We start from the raw sequence: 16,117 nt of genomic DNA, 5'->3' as shown, positions 1-16,117 counted from the left end.
CTCAAGTTTCCACCCAACAACCAATACTGCAATGCCACTACAGGTGCCAAGCTGAGATGTCGGCAACAACTCTAGGTCTCCTAACAGAAGAGACTCCTACTGGAAAAGCTGACTGAAGAGAACAGAAAGCAGCCGCTTTGCTGATGGATTATTTTTAAGCCATTTCACAAGATTTAATAGACAGTTTCTCCTCAGATCATGCTAGCTCTTTTGGTGATCCATCACCAGCCTGATCCATCTGTTTTGAGCACCTTTCCAACATGCACCTGCCTTTCTCCATGCCTCACTTCACAACGGACTGGTTGACACTGCCTCACAGCCAGCACCCACAACACTTCCCTCTACAAGACCTGCACTACTAGAAGCACTGACAGAGAGCAGCTCACTAACGATGGGTGAGATGCACAATGAAGGACTCACACTGCCATTTCAAAATCTTCCTAAAACATAAATGCACTCACAGTCAATAAGATTGTGCATATTGCTTTTCTTTTTCCCAATCCTAGCTTGCTGCTGGGCTAGGGGAAAAAACAGAACTAGCAAAGCCTTTATTCTCTTGATTTTCTGATCTCTCTGCCTTGGTGCCTCCTCCCTGCTTTCTCTACTCGTGCCAGGCCTCAGGGCAGCACACCTCTCAGCACACCTCTCGCAGCAGGCAGCATGCCGCAGCCCAGCCCTGGGAAGAGGCATTCCTGGTATTGTCCTTGGGGAGACTGCAAAGCTGTCCAAGTCCGAATGCAGTTGGGGAGGAGCTCAGCACACTGGGTTTATGGGGCTGCACAGAGAGACAGACACATGGCCAGATCCAGAGGGGACAGCAGCAGCTTGTGCCGGCCACTGCAGAGTGGCACGAGCAGAGCCAGCACGAGGCAGGTTACCCGAGCAGCGCTTCGGGTGGTGCAGTAATATCAGCTTCGCACTTTCATGAGTGCTAAGTTCACACAAAAATGTTTTTTTTTTTAAACCCACCACAGGCGATTAAGCTGTGATCTAGATTAATTAGCTGCCATATTTCATTTTTAAAACCAGAACCGTCCTGTGCTGACACTGAGGAAACTTACAATTTTTTCACTCGTACCTAACGGCCTCTGGTTTTTCACTGCCTGGAGGCAAAGGGCTGCTCTCAGCCGCACACCGCTAGGCCAGGCTGCACTGCACCCACAGCCGGCAGCCATCTTGCCGTGCTCCTGGGACAGGTCAGGGTGGGGAACCAGAGATCTCCTAATGGAAGTGCTGACCCTGCTGTAACTCACGTGCCCCAAGCAGCATTGATTCGGTGTTGAAAACAAAAGATTGATGAATTGTATAATGTACTTTTACCACTGTTAATTTTTCTGAGTGCTGCTGGTTGGTGTCTCCTGGAGGCTAACAGGCCCCTTTGGCCACACAGCAGTATTTACTCCATCACCACATCTGGAAGCAAAAGCTGTGTCCTTGTCCTTCTGAGGGATAAGGGATTGTGACAACGCACATCAAAGAAAGGACGCGTCTCACAGAGGTACAGCATTTCTGCATGGAAACAGGGTTCACCTTCTGCCTATTTCCTGTGAAGGTCTTTCACTTTGCACCTTTAAATCCCTAAATAAAGAGGAGACAAGCAACAATCCTGCTTGCGCAACATCACAGATTAGCTCTACCAAAACTGAGACGCTAGACTCTCCTCTTCAGCCCTATTTTACTCCCCATCCATTAAAATTACAACAAATGCTGTTCGGTCCACCTCTCCAAAGCACCATTTAACAAGGAGGCAACAGGTAGTGCTCGGTAATCCTGCAACACAGCACTAAGACTTGAAACCAGCAACAGCCTGTAGAATGAGCCAGAAAAATCTTTACAAATTGGTTGTAGTCCTCAGTTTCCTCCTTTTCCAGCTCATTGAATGTGAGATGTTTTTTCTCCCAGGGTTATTCTATAATATTTCTATCACACCAAAAAGTACACCTGAGCTATTCCTTCTTTCACACTAAGTCACTGTTGCTCTAATTCACACCCAAGGCTGCACAGGTCTCCCACCCCACCGCACTGTTTCTGCCTTCTCCGCTCCCTTGGAGCAGAAGAGCCGCACAGGCCTCCTACCAGCTGCTGATGTGCATCTTCCTTCTGTAGTTGCAGGGATGCTAAATACACTGTAATAAATCTCCTCATCCCACGGGAACAGTTCACTTTCCTCAGGCCCCATGACATTACACACAGCAGCTCTTCCCAATGTCAAAAGCACCATTTCAAAGCTGCTCTGCCCTCTGAAAGATCCTGCTGCCCTATTTCCCTACTCCACCCTGTGCAGTTTGCCCCTCACACCACCCAGCTCTCAGGTTCCCCGCAATAGGTGCTTGCAGCAGGCTCTGCTCTCAGCCAGCAACAGAGGACACTGAAGGGCTGTCAGGTGGGAGGGACCCTGTGTGCTGGCATGGGCAGTCTTTGCATGTGTGCCTCTTCCTCGCCTCACAAGGACATTGCCTCACTTTCCCTTTGTGGCGGAGAGACAAAGAAAGAGTCCACAAAATTGAAGGAAAGCCCATTTCCAGTCAAATGGTCATACAGTGCCTGTTGAATTAAAAAGGTGAGAGAGAAACACAGCAGTAGTTTTGCAAGGTTTGACCCCAATTTTTAGGCAAATCCTCATTCAATTTTAATTTTAGCAGAACAAACCTACACATATGCTAGAATTTTTTTTTTCTCTCCCTGTCATCCACCCTTCCCTTAAAGCTCCTGTATCCAAATTCCAGCTTACTGCGGGAAGAAATGGTTCTATATTTTCAGTGCACATTCAGTAGTTTAAATGAGAAAAGTGGTGAGAAATACACTTTTCCTACTATGCTGCAGAAAGAAACCTTAGCTAAGGCAAGACACACACAGTGACTGCTATCTTCGGCTTTTCATTCACCATTGCTCTGTCACAGTGTGAGCTCAAGCTTCATGACCCAGGTGTTATCCTTGCTTTTCTCCCCTCCAGCTCACCATCTCCAGACAAACACAGCTCACAGTAGAAGGATACTGTTTACAACCCAACATGCTCAAGGATCATGCCGCACCATCAACTCTCCTTTGGATCTCCAGTCTAGAGCAGCAGGACACTGCCTGACATTGCTTTACACATTTCCTAGCAGCATCAGAGTTTTAACAATACTACAGAATCAGATGGTGTTATATTCCCTACCCACAGGTGAATATCAGGGAGCTTTTGCTTAAGGCACAGTTACATTTGCCTTCCATTTTTTTCTCTGTTTTTTCTATTGTCATAAAGATGTAATTGCTGTTGAGTTTGATGGCATTTACATATATTTTTTAAAAAGAGCTTGAAACAAGGTTCAGGTCTGAACAGTTGTCTTGTTCTAGTCTCCTTTTTCCTTCGCACAGGCCTTCTTCTTCCACAGGTTTCATCTTCTCAAATTTGGCAAAGGACATTCTCATCTAGAGCTCTCTGGAATTCTCCACATGCTGGAATGCTTCTTTGGAGACCTCTTTCACTCTTCTCTGCTGTGTTTTTATCCCAATAATATTCTTTGCAACTTCAGCAAGTTCACACTTCACCTCCTCTCACACCTCATTTGGCATTTTGTCCTCTGTGCATTTTAGCAATGCATCAAACTGCTCCCCAATTACCACTATGCAGCCTTCCCCAACAAACTCCAAATTATTCCCAAAGGGCTGAAAGAATAATTTCATGCATTGGAAGCATAAAACTTGAACTCTGAAGGAAGTAGCCAGTGATCTGAGGCACTAGCAGCACCTGGCAGTCTTAGATGAGGAAAATGACACCCATACAAAGCTGTAGGGTTTTATTGTTTATTTTCCCCTTCAATACAATCTCTTATATCAGTTCTTATATATTTCCTGTGATGTTGAGTTGAATGGCCTAATATTAATGCTGTGCCAGTTTCACACTTTCCATATGCCACCTGAATTTGACAGTTACTTGTCACTTAAGTATAAATGACAGACAATTGAGATCCAAAGCACCTTAGAAGACAGTTTTAAAAGAAAGTTCCCAAACATGCTTGAAGCTTGTAGATGGCTTCTTCATCTTGTGGCTTCTGCTTGTCTCGTTTCCCATATAAATTCTTAACACCAGCCTCTTCCTTCAACAACACTGACAACATTTCATGGTTGTTAGTTGCTTTCAGATGATGAAGTGACCTGATATAAATTACCTATTGCTGCAAGTGAAAGAGAACGTATGAGCACAGCAGTTGCTCCTAGAAGGCAGGCAGCAAGTACTGCCTGTATTGTTACAGGCAGAAGGTTTTCTATCATTGTAGAAGTTTTTTTAATCTGATTTCCTCCTCAAAGATTTTTCTCTATGATATCAAAGGTGGTTTTTTTTTTGTTTTTTTTTTTAATGGCTCAGTAGTCCACATCATGAAAAGTGGCAAACCTTTATCCTAACTCTCATACTGGTGATGTATCAAAGATGCAGTGAGACCACTCCAATGTCACTGTACCAGAAGAAACAAGAGACACTGAGGACTGGGGCCAGAGGTCAAAACAAGGCAATCCAAAAATGAATGGATTACTCTCTTTTAAATCTGCACTTAATTGTTGCTCACTGCTTTTCATTTACCCTGTTAAGAAAACAATCATATAAAGCCACTTACTAGTAAGGAAAAAGATAAAGAGACTATTTCAAACAAGTATGGTGATATTAATAGTATACAATGCAGACAAGGTACATTCTAGACTCGGTGAGAAATTAGCTACATAAACTCCCGTATCTCCTGATGAGACAGAATTGATGCTCTCAATGAAGCGGTTATGAATTTCAAGCCAAAGTACCATCTGTGGATTCTTAACACAGGCTGCAGTAGCCCCACAATTCAGATCCTGATGACCCAGTTACTCTCCCAACTGCTCATCACCTACACAAGATGTCACAATACACTGCCCATGAACCAGGTAGGGAATACTGCTCCTTCACAGAGGTTTAACCTCGATGAATCTAGAATGTCTAGGTGTCACATTATTAGGGACAGACTGACAAACCAGATACTTTAAGACAGCAGAAAATGGTTTGATAGGCTCAAATATGAAGAAAATCATGCGATTGCTTCATTTAGGAAACAAACATGTCAAAAGAAACAAACACATCAAAAGAAGTAAACACATCAGAGATGCACTCATAAAGATGGTAATGTATTTCTCAAAGGCTGCAAGGGACTATGATGGGAAGCTACGTTTTTCCTCTCCTAATCAAGCTTCTTTACAATGAGATCTCCATAGCCAGGAGAATCACTCCTTGGTGGACATCACGGTGACAGCTTCCAAACACTGTATTCGCAGGATGAGGAACAGAGTTTGCAGGATATGACCTGTGAGGAATGTCACAAAGTCTCCTCAGAGGCTTCAAAAAAAATCCATGAAGATGGCAACACTCTCCTAATACAGCAATAAGAGCACCGCCAAGGTGCCCAGGAGAAACCCACGTATACTTTTTAGAGGACAAAATAATCTGAATGTTTCTAAAGAGCCAGGCTGTGAAAAGAAAGGTGTGATGGTTGGTCCCACCCAGCCCCACAGCCCCCGAGCAGCAATGTGCAGTACTGTTGGGTAGGGCCCTGCACATGGCTGCTGAGCTCTGTCAGCTCCCACCTGCACTGCAGCCACGGACAGGTGGAGGTAAAGCCTCTAGCCATCCTCCAATGAGGAAAGTCAATCTATTCTCCTTTCAAAGGACAGTTCTATCTGTGCTGCCTTTATTTATACCCACATTGAACAGGCAAGTCACCTGCAGGCTGCATATCAGTGTTGTTAACCTCCCGAGGATCCATGTTTGCATGTTTTCCCCAAACAGCTGAAAGATGGAGATGCTGAGGCTCTTCAGTGTGACAGCAAAGTTCTCTTAAAGGAGGTGAAATTGTCTCTTCAAGATGTTTTTCCCACCAAGGCTGTATAGTTCTGGGAATTTCTTCTGGAGTAGGTATTTGAAAGGATTCATCCACATCTCCTCTTGCCCACTGGCCTCCTCCTTCTCTACCCAGATATCCCATCTTCTTCATGTAGCCCATATCAGGCTCAAGCACTGTTGCTGAAACAAGCCACCTACGTCCACTGGTTTCTCTTAACCTCTAACTTTAGCACTAAAATTTCTTTCTTTTTTTTTTTTTTAAATGAAGTCTTCACCCCTCTGCTTCCTCACAGAGGTGTTGCACAGCAGATTTCTCTGAGAACAGGGTGAAGTTTAGCATCAGAAAATTTTGGCTGTAAATTCTTCCTCTGTCTCAAGGGAATAATGAGTTTTCCTGTGCCCACTTTGTGCCAGCTACCTGCTTTCAGCATCGAACAGCCTGATGTCTGTACTGAATACTGTGCTACGGTCAGCTAACCACCAGAGGCAAGCTGAAGCTCCGTGCAATTTGGTGCCTTCCTTGAAAATGCCAGCCATAGGAAAGCATCACAAACCATTCACATATGGTATTTACCTGGTCCCTTTTCAATCTACAGATTTCTGAATCAAATAAATAATAAATTATCTCCTGAGAGGGAGTCAAGAACTTATAATAGACACCAACCACCCAGCCTCTTTTAATCCATCCAATATTAGACTCGTTATTCATCGGGATAACAATCCTATTTGCAAATCAGCTACCTTTATCAGATAACCAACAGGAGCTAGTACAATATCTATTAGTCCAACAATATCAGCACCAAGATATATAACTGCTTCTGTACAAAAACCCTTCTTCTAATCCTTCTTAAACTCAACAAGACTGATTGGTTTTTATTATTCATGAATTAATTTTTAACTCTTGCTCCAACAGAATTGAATGTATAACATCTTGCAGAGATCGAGGCAAAGAAACAGTATGCTAAAAAAGCAGACCATCCGAAAGCAGGTTTTTGTTTTTTCTTTCAACAAACAGCTGAGGGGGAGAAGCTGCATCTATTTTTCCCTAAACACCTAGGCAAAAATTCTAAGGAATACGAGTGCATTAAAAGTGCACAAATACTACATCGGTGTACTGCATGAGCTTTTGGTCTTTCTTTCATAAATACGCTCTTAAAAATAGCTATGGAACTGAATTGGTCGATAGTTATAAAAATAAGTCCATATTAGAACATGAACTCAAATGGGGAGATTCCTACAGAGATGGTCTGTAGTATTAACTGATTAGTTAGGGCTTACAGCTTCTTCTGCAATGACAGTTCCCCAGCTATAACTGCTAGAAGAAAAGCAACTGCTTTGTTCTAATTTAAAAAAAAATACAACCAAAGGAACAAAAAAGAGAATAATCAGAAACACTGTAGTTATTGGAAAAACCACAAAGCACATCCCATCAAACAATTTCCAAAGCAAGGAATTCCATAAAGGAAACAACCTACATTCTGTGTCCTGCAAAAACAAAAACACATCAAAAAGAAAAAAAAAGTTTCCAAAATAGCCAAAAATTGAACAAACAACATTCCAAACACCTGACTTCTCTGGTTATGCCACAGGAGCCCAGCTTTATCTTTATAGCTGGATCTGTGCCTTGCAAACTGTTTTTCAAATTCCTCCACGGCATTTTATTCAAAGAAAACCTTTGCTTACCTTTAAAAATCACACATTCTGACATGTATTGGTTTATAAACAGAGCATCTATTGCCAGTTGTTTGACAGCACCTAACCCTAAATACTCACTATTATGTCTATTAAGTTGCAACAAAAGCGCCAAGTATTTATTTGAGCACAAATAGTGCGTATGGCATACTTGGATGGCATTCTGCTCTTACAGAACACCTTCCATGCACGGCTATCAAAAGATTTACAAACTTTAATTAACCAATACTCAGGATGACCTTGTGATGAAGACCAACACATCTATCCTGAATTTTTATGCATTTGCCCATTTTTACACACACAAATACACAACCACATGCAGAGAAACTTGCGTATGGGAGACTTTGCACAGATAACTATTCCAGCGTAACAACACATAGAATGAACTGCTATATATAAAGTTCTATACTTCCTACGTCTTTTTTTCCGTTAACTTATAGTGTGCACATTTATTTTAAAAATAAGCATGGACACATATAGCCTGATATACATATGTCCCTGCACTTACAGATCTCTGTACGCAAACAAACTGTTTCTGTCGTAGCTGGGTTCATTCTAGACCTCTACAGCATGCTTGGTGCCACTACGCAACTCGCATCAATTATTCTGCGGGAGACGCATCTGGCATCACCTATGTAAAGTAATACATACATACAGACACATCAATACACTGAACCGTCATTTTCAAAAGGTCACATTTGCTACAATCTACTACAGCAAAAAAAAAGCTTCAAGAAGCAAAGTTGACATCCTTCAAGAAGCCCAAGCACTGCGACACGAGTGCCCGTGTCAGGATTTCCCTGGCTGTGTGTTCACTGTGCCAGCTGCTGCGCCCGCTCCCTGCCCTGGTCCCTGGGCACACTGCACTGCTGCTGCACAGCACCGCTTGGAAGTCACTGCTCAACAGTCGGGTGCACGGAGAGCCCTGCTCCATCCAGACACCTCTGCACCGCCATCAGCCTGATATCAGAAACTGTGTCAGGAAATAGGCACCAAGGCTTTTACTTTCACAGGAGAATGTTTTCAGCCTCTCTCTGCACCATTACCCCTCCAGCTGACAAAAATGACCTAAAAACCTCTATCAATAGAAATATAGCAACTAAAAGAAATAGAATCAAACTCGGAGGCAAAATGTAGAAGCAGCACCCTGCGTGTCTGAAAAAGGGCTGTGGAAGAACAGAATTTGTGTCCCAAATTAAATCTCTTCTACTCCTTCCTCTGCAGCACTTTCTGAACCGTTTAAAACCAGACAGCATTTGCACGCCATACGTGGTCCAGAAACAAAAACACCGCAACTCCTCAGAACCACCTCATAGGTCAACGATTGATTTAAAAAGTAAAAAGCAGAGGATAAAGGAAATGTATACATTAAAATGTACATAGGTTAATTGTGGTTCTGGGCACCAAAAAGAATTTGAAATCAAGTCCTTGAAACCAGTAACACTCTGTTCTCCACTGCTATGCTGTCAGATATGTGAGAATCTCATGGAGATAGGTGTATTTTTTACGGCCGGGAAACAAACAGCATTGCTGAGAATGAGCAAGTTGTCAGACTAACCCAATAAAAACAAAAACTACACATAAGACTTCAGAAAAACACAATCTGTCAAACAATAATTACATAGTATTTTTTTTTTTAATACACAAAATTACATAAATCTCAGTGAGAAACCTGGAATGCGATTGCTCGTGTCAGTATGTTTTTAAGAATGCACCAGCGGCAACATGGAACATCATATTTCTGCCTTGTTTTCACCCAAGTGCTTGCACATTCTAAAAACGATCATCTCCATATGCAAAATCATAACAGGAGAACTGAACATTTTTTTTTTTTAAAGCTGTTCTTTTGACCTTTCTCTTGAGTGAAAGGACAGCGAGACAATACGCTCACCAGCATTGTTCACAATGACGGCTCCATCACCGGAGATTGAGGGCCGTTATTACTAAAGGGAACTTTAAGGTGCCAGGAGAAAAAGGGGGAAAAATTAGAAAATAACACTTCTAAATATGCCATACCTACAAGGAGCCTTTCAGGAGAGCAGACACAGAGCAACAAGAAATCGTCAGGTAAAACCAGCTGCAGTAAAACACACACAATCAATTCAAAACAAAAGGTGCTATGATGAGAAATTGTCTCCTGTTATGCAGCATACTCTAAGCTGGAGGTCCTGGACACACTTCAGTCTTTCACAATACGGGCTTTTCTAATTCAAGAAACATAGGTGACCCTTAAATACGCAGTAAATCCAACATCATCTTCAGGAACAGAGAAGGAAAATCTGGACTGAAGCAAAGGGTTCTCATCAGTTTCTCTTACTCTACCAAGAACAAATTAGAACAGATTTCATTTACCTTCTAAGCTTCCAACGGGATGCAGTATTTGTGAGATGTCCTTACAGCCATGGCAAAAATTGTATGAAAATGGCTACCTATGTCTACTCTACGTCTCTTTCCTTTCACAAACACAACAACACAGGAATAAATAAAACCGTGTCCAAAACCAGGACAGTCCTATTATCGTCATTTTATTGCAATTTAAGTCCCATCTTGAAAAAGAAATGAGGTGATATTTGCCTGAAAAGGCAAAAGAGTCCTCTTTTCTTCACACACGCATAAGTTTGTGATTTTATGAATGGATTCTGCATTGTTCGCTAAATAAATCCTTACGGGGCAGGAATATTCTTTGTAGGGCGACTAAAGTCAGCCGAAGGGTGACTAGGTGGAGATTTGCTGGGATCCCACAAAATGAACAGGACTTCTCATCCATTTTTTCCTCCCCCATTCAGAAAGGGAGTGCAAGAAAATTCCAGCTCAGCAGGGACACAGAGCCATCGCAGGTTGTGTGATAACAGCTTGCCACCTGCCTTTCGCAAGTTGTCTTTGCGAAGTGCAAGGGGCACTGAATAGTAACGTTGCCTGTGGTGATAGGAATGCACTGAACAGCTCAGTATGCAAAAGCACTTACTGGTACACAGTGCTCTTCACAAAGGGCATTGCAGAATGCTTTCCAGACTGTCAGAAGTGCTAGGAGAGGAAATATTAGTGCGTGTGCCGCAGGAGGAACGTAAGCACTTGCCATCACAATAAAATAAGGTATTAGCAAATGTCGGTACAAAGCTGCTCACAGCAAAAAAATAAAAAATAAGGGACAAAAAGACACCTACCAAACAGCAAACTTAGCTGCAGTCAGACAAAAAGGAGCATTTCTTTGCCAGATCAGCAAGGGTTAACAGCAGCACACAAGCTCCCGTCCAGTCAAGAGAGGGTCAAATGATGTGCAGTGAAAGTTTCCTCAATCCCCCAGAGCTTGTTTGCTAATTACATTTGCAATTACAAACATGACAAATATATTATTATACAGTGCGTTCCACCTTGAGCAGGCACGTTCTCCTCCTGGGCAGCCACAGCCAGCAGCCACGCTCACGAGCACGGGCAGAATGAAAGCACGCCGTGCTCCAGCTGCAAGGTGCATTCTGTGGGCATCGCTACTGCTCCGAGGGGACAGGGCAAGGCTGGGGAGAGGAGCACAGCAAGGATGAAACAGACGCAGGGTACATTACAGCAGTTTAATTCCTGAAGAGTAAAACTTATCAGATCAATAACTATTAGCAATAAATAATACTAAATTCTGTTCCTGATGACAGGCACCAAGCACTCTGCACATGTAAGCTGCGTAGGGATGACTACATTCAGAACTCAAACGCAACCGATACAGGGATGGCCGAAAGAAATCAAGGTTTCCCTATCTCCAGCAGGGTCACCAAAAACAAGCACTGCTAATATTGCCTTTGTTAAGTCCATTCACTAAACAACCAACCATCTGATCTGTAGGTTTCTGTTAAAGCTCCAATCCCGCTTTCCCCCTCCAGCCCCCCAGCTTCTATAGCAGCAGCATTACCTAGAAAGCGCAGTGCTGGGGTCCGGACAGATGCTACATTTTCTTCCTCTCAGTGCACAAACTAAAAATTCCGTACTGTTCCGGCTGTAAAGTTAACAGCAGGAGATCCACAGAATAAAACCATAGGTGTTACTGGGAAGAATTGCCCAGTCTCCACAGTCTGCAGCAGAGCTACTGCCTCGAAACACTGGCTGCTGCTACGAACCTCAATTCTCAGCCCAAGGAGCAGGAATTAGAAGGAAAAGCTGGGGATAGCATTTTGGCTTTTATACCCAAGCTGTGCCAGCATCTGTTTCTACTTTTACTATTTCTTCCTCTAAAATTCTCTTTGTTATTTCAAACTCCAAAGAAATTCTACCGCGCTCAGAACAAAAACTGTGAAGTCCACCGGTCTCAGGATGAAGTCTTTTCCTGTCTCCCTTCTTCGAGTCCGTAAAAGCACTCGTGTCCTTTGAGCCCCGGCAGATTTGGGAAAGAGACTCATGGACACAATGCACAGAACTTCTTGTTGAGCTGTTGTTACTGGGAAAATACAGGATATTTCAAATGACAAGAAATTCTGAGCGGTGGTAACAGAGCCGAGATGGGGCTGGGGAACAGCGGCAAGAAGGGCACGGGGGATACAGCAGCGATCCCTTGGAAAGGGAGAAAACGGGATGTGAAATCTCTGTCACAGCAACTTTCTCTGATGCAATCTCTCCAAAGTCTTTCCCCTCTCAGGCTAAATGCAATATTTATTGATTACTTCAAATCAATACAATGAAAAAAAAAATCCTACTTTTTAAAATATATTGATCTTTCCATATTTCTCAATAATTGATAATGATTAGACCATCTTTACTTTCACAAGTGGAATTGGAAAAGGAGGGAAAAGTTAATACAAATGTCGTCAAGGTACCAATTTCCTCATCAGCCTCGTGCTCAATAGGCACAGTACACCAAGACCCTGTTCTGCAGGAACCCAGCAACCAGGCTGCTTCCCTTACAGAGGTTTTGCAGTTTATTCTGTCAGTAAAGCACACAACTCCCTCCCCACGCTCCCCAGTTAACAACTCCTCCCTGCCCCAGACTTTCAGAGACACTCAGACCAGACCGCTGCATTCAGCTTCTCTGACTCAGATTTCCTCCCATTCACAGAATACGGACATTTCCAGTAACCTCTCAAATTAAGTCACATTTCCTCAGTCTGTGCATTACAGTCAGTGACAACAACTTTGTCAATTCCCTGCTACAGGATCCAGAATTTGCCGTTTCATTGACTTAAAATTCCAATGTTATACCTTCCCGTCCCTCTATCAAACGTATCAGATATTCCTTTCAGCTTTTCCTTTCTGTCCATAAAATAATTTTCATTTTTATCGGATCAGTGACTCATGTGTCTTTCTTGTACATCAGAGGAAACAGTGTAAGAGACATAGCATCTGGCAGCATGCCCTTATTTGCCAATGATTTTTATTTTCCCTTCATTATGGTTACTTGGTCAGTTTCTGTCTGTCATGGAGAATATTAATTAGAAACAGAGATGGCAATTTTGCAGTCCTGTCAGTAATTCTTGTGGCAGCTATAGCTAGGCAGAAAAAAATCTCTGGGACATGGAAGTTAATACATAGAAGTAAAGCTGTCCCCTTTGAAACAGCCTTAGGTTTGCATATAAGAGATACACGATGCTGATATTCAGTGTACCGTACCTACGTACGTGCATATAACTCCATATACATATTTATATACGCACACACGTTTGTGTGAATATCATCACCTATTTTGTCTGTCTGGGTGCTGCTCCCGGTGCCTGTAAGCGCGCTCCCTTCCCGCTGTACTGCAGACAGACACTGTCAGTACAGTGTAACTAATGTATTCTCGCCATACGCCTCACCTGACAGACAAACTGCAGGTACAAATCACTGCCTTTGTTAGCTTCACAACTGGAAGTCACGCAAAAGGTTCTCCCTCGGTGCTGTATCACCAACCCCAGGAATAATTCTCCCAAAGGTCAGTACCAGAAGGCAGAAAGCAGTCACCAAAGCGCGGATTCCTGTACAAGGAACCAAACACGTACACTGCCATAGGATGCACAGGGTCAAAAACAGAGGGTCAGTATCAGGAATCAGTATTTCCTTACTCTCACTGCAAGACCCTGTGCTGAGGGAAAGCACTCAGCCCACCAAACGGAACATCCTGGGTTCCCGGTGCGATCGCTCAGACCTGCACACATGGGCAGAGGAAAGGGAACTTTCACTGCTTCAGGAAGACAAATCCAAAACCTTAAGAGTGTGATGAGGGGTAATGAATTCCATTCTCTTGTTCATTTTTGTTCACTTTTGAGTGCATTACAAATATTAAGCTCCCCTTAAACTCCAAGGTGAAGGGAGTCACCTTTCCTCTCCTTTGCCTTGGTCATCGTCTCCCTCCGTAGTTGCAAGGTGAAATACAGTTTCCAGGTAACTGTATGGATCCCCTATTGAGTGACTACAGCTCCTTCTCCAGCCACATTCTATCCTTCCTCACATTTTCTCCTATAGCTTAGCAGGCAACAAAACAAGAGGAGGCAGCCTGCAGTATTTTAAAATTCACTCTTAAATTAAGGTTTAATTTGACAACAAATGCTGCCCACATAATTAAAAGCATTTTTTTAAAGGAAAATAACTATGGAAATCTTTTTCAGTGGTTAACAGTCAGAAAGAAGGCTCACTCAGAACAAAAAGGACGATATGCTCACACAACCAGCTAGTAATACAAGCACAATGACAATACCTGTATTTACCCAATACGTTCATAAATAATTGCGTTACAATGGAAAAAGAAGCGGCTCAAGAAGTATGTATTGGGTCAACTCTTATCCTCAGCTACAAGAACGCAAGCCAAAATCTAACCCTAACAACACCAGAACGTAAACCCAAGCAATAACCGACACACTGCACACACTTTAATTTTTCCATGGTTTAGGGCTTCTCGCACCTTTTCCTTCTCTCACCAACTTTTCCCAGACTTAGCCATACTTCCCCACTTCATCACTGCACTCCTTTAATTAAACAAACAAACAACAAAATTGATTGAGATATTTAAAATGGTATTTCTTGGTCGCCCTCCCCGGACCTCATCAGTGTTCGGATGGCAGCTAGCTGGCACGCACAGACACATCAAGCACTCCTCTCAACCAAGCACGACGACATTTCTCATCACAAAGAGCAGATCTGCCGACTGCAAAGCCGTGGGGGCTCAGCGGCACTTCCCCAGGGCCGCCTTCACCTGCATGCTGGGTGGCCAAAGGGTTGGGAACGCAGGAGGGCACCGTTCCTGAGCTGGGAGCTGCCCGAGAGCCCCTGGTGACATAGCACAGGGACAGCAATCCAACGTGCAGATCCCTTCTTACTGCTTTCACGCTGCTGGAGTTTCTTTTCTCAATTCCAAAAGTAGAACAAATAAAAGGAAAAAAGTTAAGAGACACTGTAGCAAGAGATAATGATATACCTTTTGACCGTGGCATTTTATTCTGTTGTTTTGTGTTTGTTTGTATGATTTTAATGAAGGTAAATGCACTTCGTATTTTTGCCTTAACATCAGAAGACTCCCAGAAGCACAGAGAACACATTTCCCTCAAGAAACTGTTTGTTTATTTCTAATTCAGAACGGAGCAGCCAAAGTGAAGCGGTGGGGAAAAGAAAAATCACACGGGTTGGACTATTAATTTCTATCAACAATTCGAAGTCACATTTTAATGAAACTGCTGGAAGTGGGGGATTAAAGTAGGGAGAAATGAGCGTAAGGACACACAATATCAGCAAGCGAGACAGACAGATGGATAAAGGACAGCTGTAATGAGGAAAGAGAGGTCAGCATCACCGTGGGCTTGGTTGGTTTTAAGTGTTTTAATTTTAATAATAGAATGTGTTCTTAAAACAAACACCATAAAGGCGGCAAATGACCTCACTCCTAGCCCCTACCCCCTCCCGATGACACCACAGAACCCGTGTAGGTGACACACAGATTAACATGAAAACACAAAAGGGGACTCCGCTCGGGGAGATTTATCGGAGGGGAGACACGCACATGGAACTGAATGACTCCGCTGAGCTGGATGCAAACGCTGAGAAGATTGTGCCTTGTTTCCTAACTTCCCCGAAAGGATCAAACCAAACTTAACACGTTAACGTGGCTCTGAACGCAGCGTTATCGGGCACCGCTCCGCGCAGGATACAAAGAGCAGCGGCAGGTGCTGAGGTGGCTGCCAGCGGTCCCGGCTCGGGATGCTGCCGCCAGCCCCGCCGCTCCGCTCTGCCCCGGGCAGGCACCCCGCAGAGCGAACTCCTTTTCCGAAGGAGATTTCGGGTCAAAATACGAGTTTTGTTGCAACAATAACAACAACAACAGAAAAAAAAAATTCGCGACAGTATTTTTAGCGGATCCACTTTCTGTAATTTTATACGTATCTCCTTATAGGCGCCTAAGAATTCACGTAATAAAAATCCTAGCACCGACGGGAAGTACAACTGCGCAGACTGGACTGCCAGCGCTCAGCGTCAGCCCGTTCCTAGGAGATGAAGCGTTAGAGGGAGAAGTTACGGGGAAATAAAGCGTCGGCCCCGCGCACCGACTCCCGGCGCTCCCTCGCGGCACCTGCCCGCACCCTCCCGCTCCTATCGCCGCGGCGAGACGGAGGCGCGCCGGGTCACGGCCCCGTCCCGACC

General features: G+C 43.7%; 1 protein-coding gene and 1 long non-coding RNA gene across 4 annotated transcripts in view; one reads left to right on the top strand and one right to left on the bottom strand.

Annotated features, from left to right (window-relative positions):
* The window catches only part of LOC107053519, a 182,685-nt gene extending 166,857 nt beyond the window's left edge, over positions 1 to 15,828 (top strand). The window contains exon 10 of the long non-coding RNA XR_005860464.2: positions 44 to 15,828. This is a non-coding gene — a long non-coding RNA (uncharacterized LOC107053519). The remainder of the gene's footprint in view (positions 1 to 43) is intronic.
* Positions 1 to 16,117, bottom strand: part of ESRRB (estrogen related receptor beta) — a 127,696-nt gene that overhangs the window by 60,949 nt on the left and 50,630 nt on the right. The window lies entirely within an intron of this gene.

The sequence above is a fragment of the Gallus gallus genome, chromosome 5 (genome assembly GCF_016699485.2).
Source record: "Gallus gallus isolate bGalGal1 chromosome 5, bGalGal1.mat.broiler.GRCg7b, whole genome shotgun sequence".
NCBI classification, from domain to species: Eukaryota; Metazoa; Chordata; class Aves; order Galliformes; family Phasianidae; genus Gallus; species Gallus gallus.
This window is presented reverse-complemented; position numbering and strand designations above follow the sequence as displayed.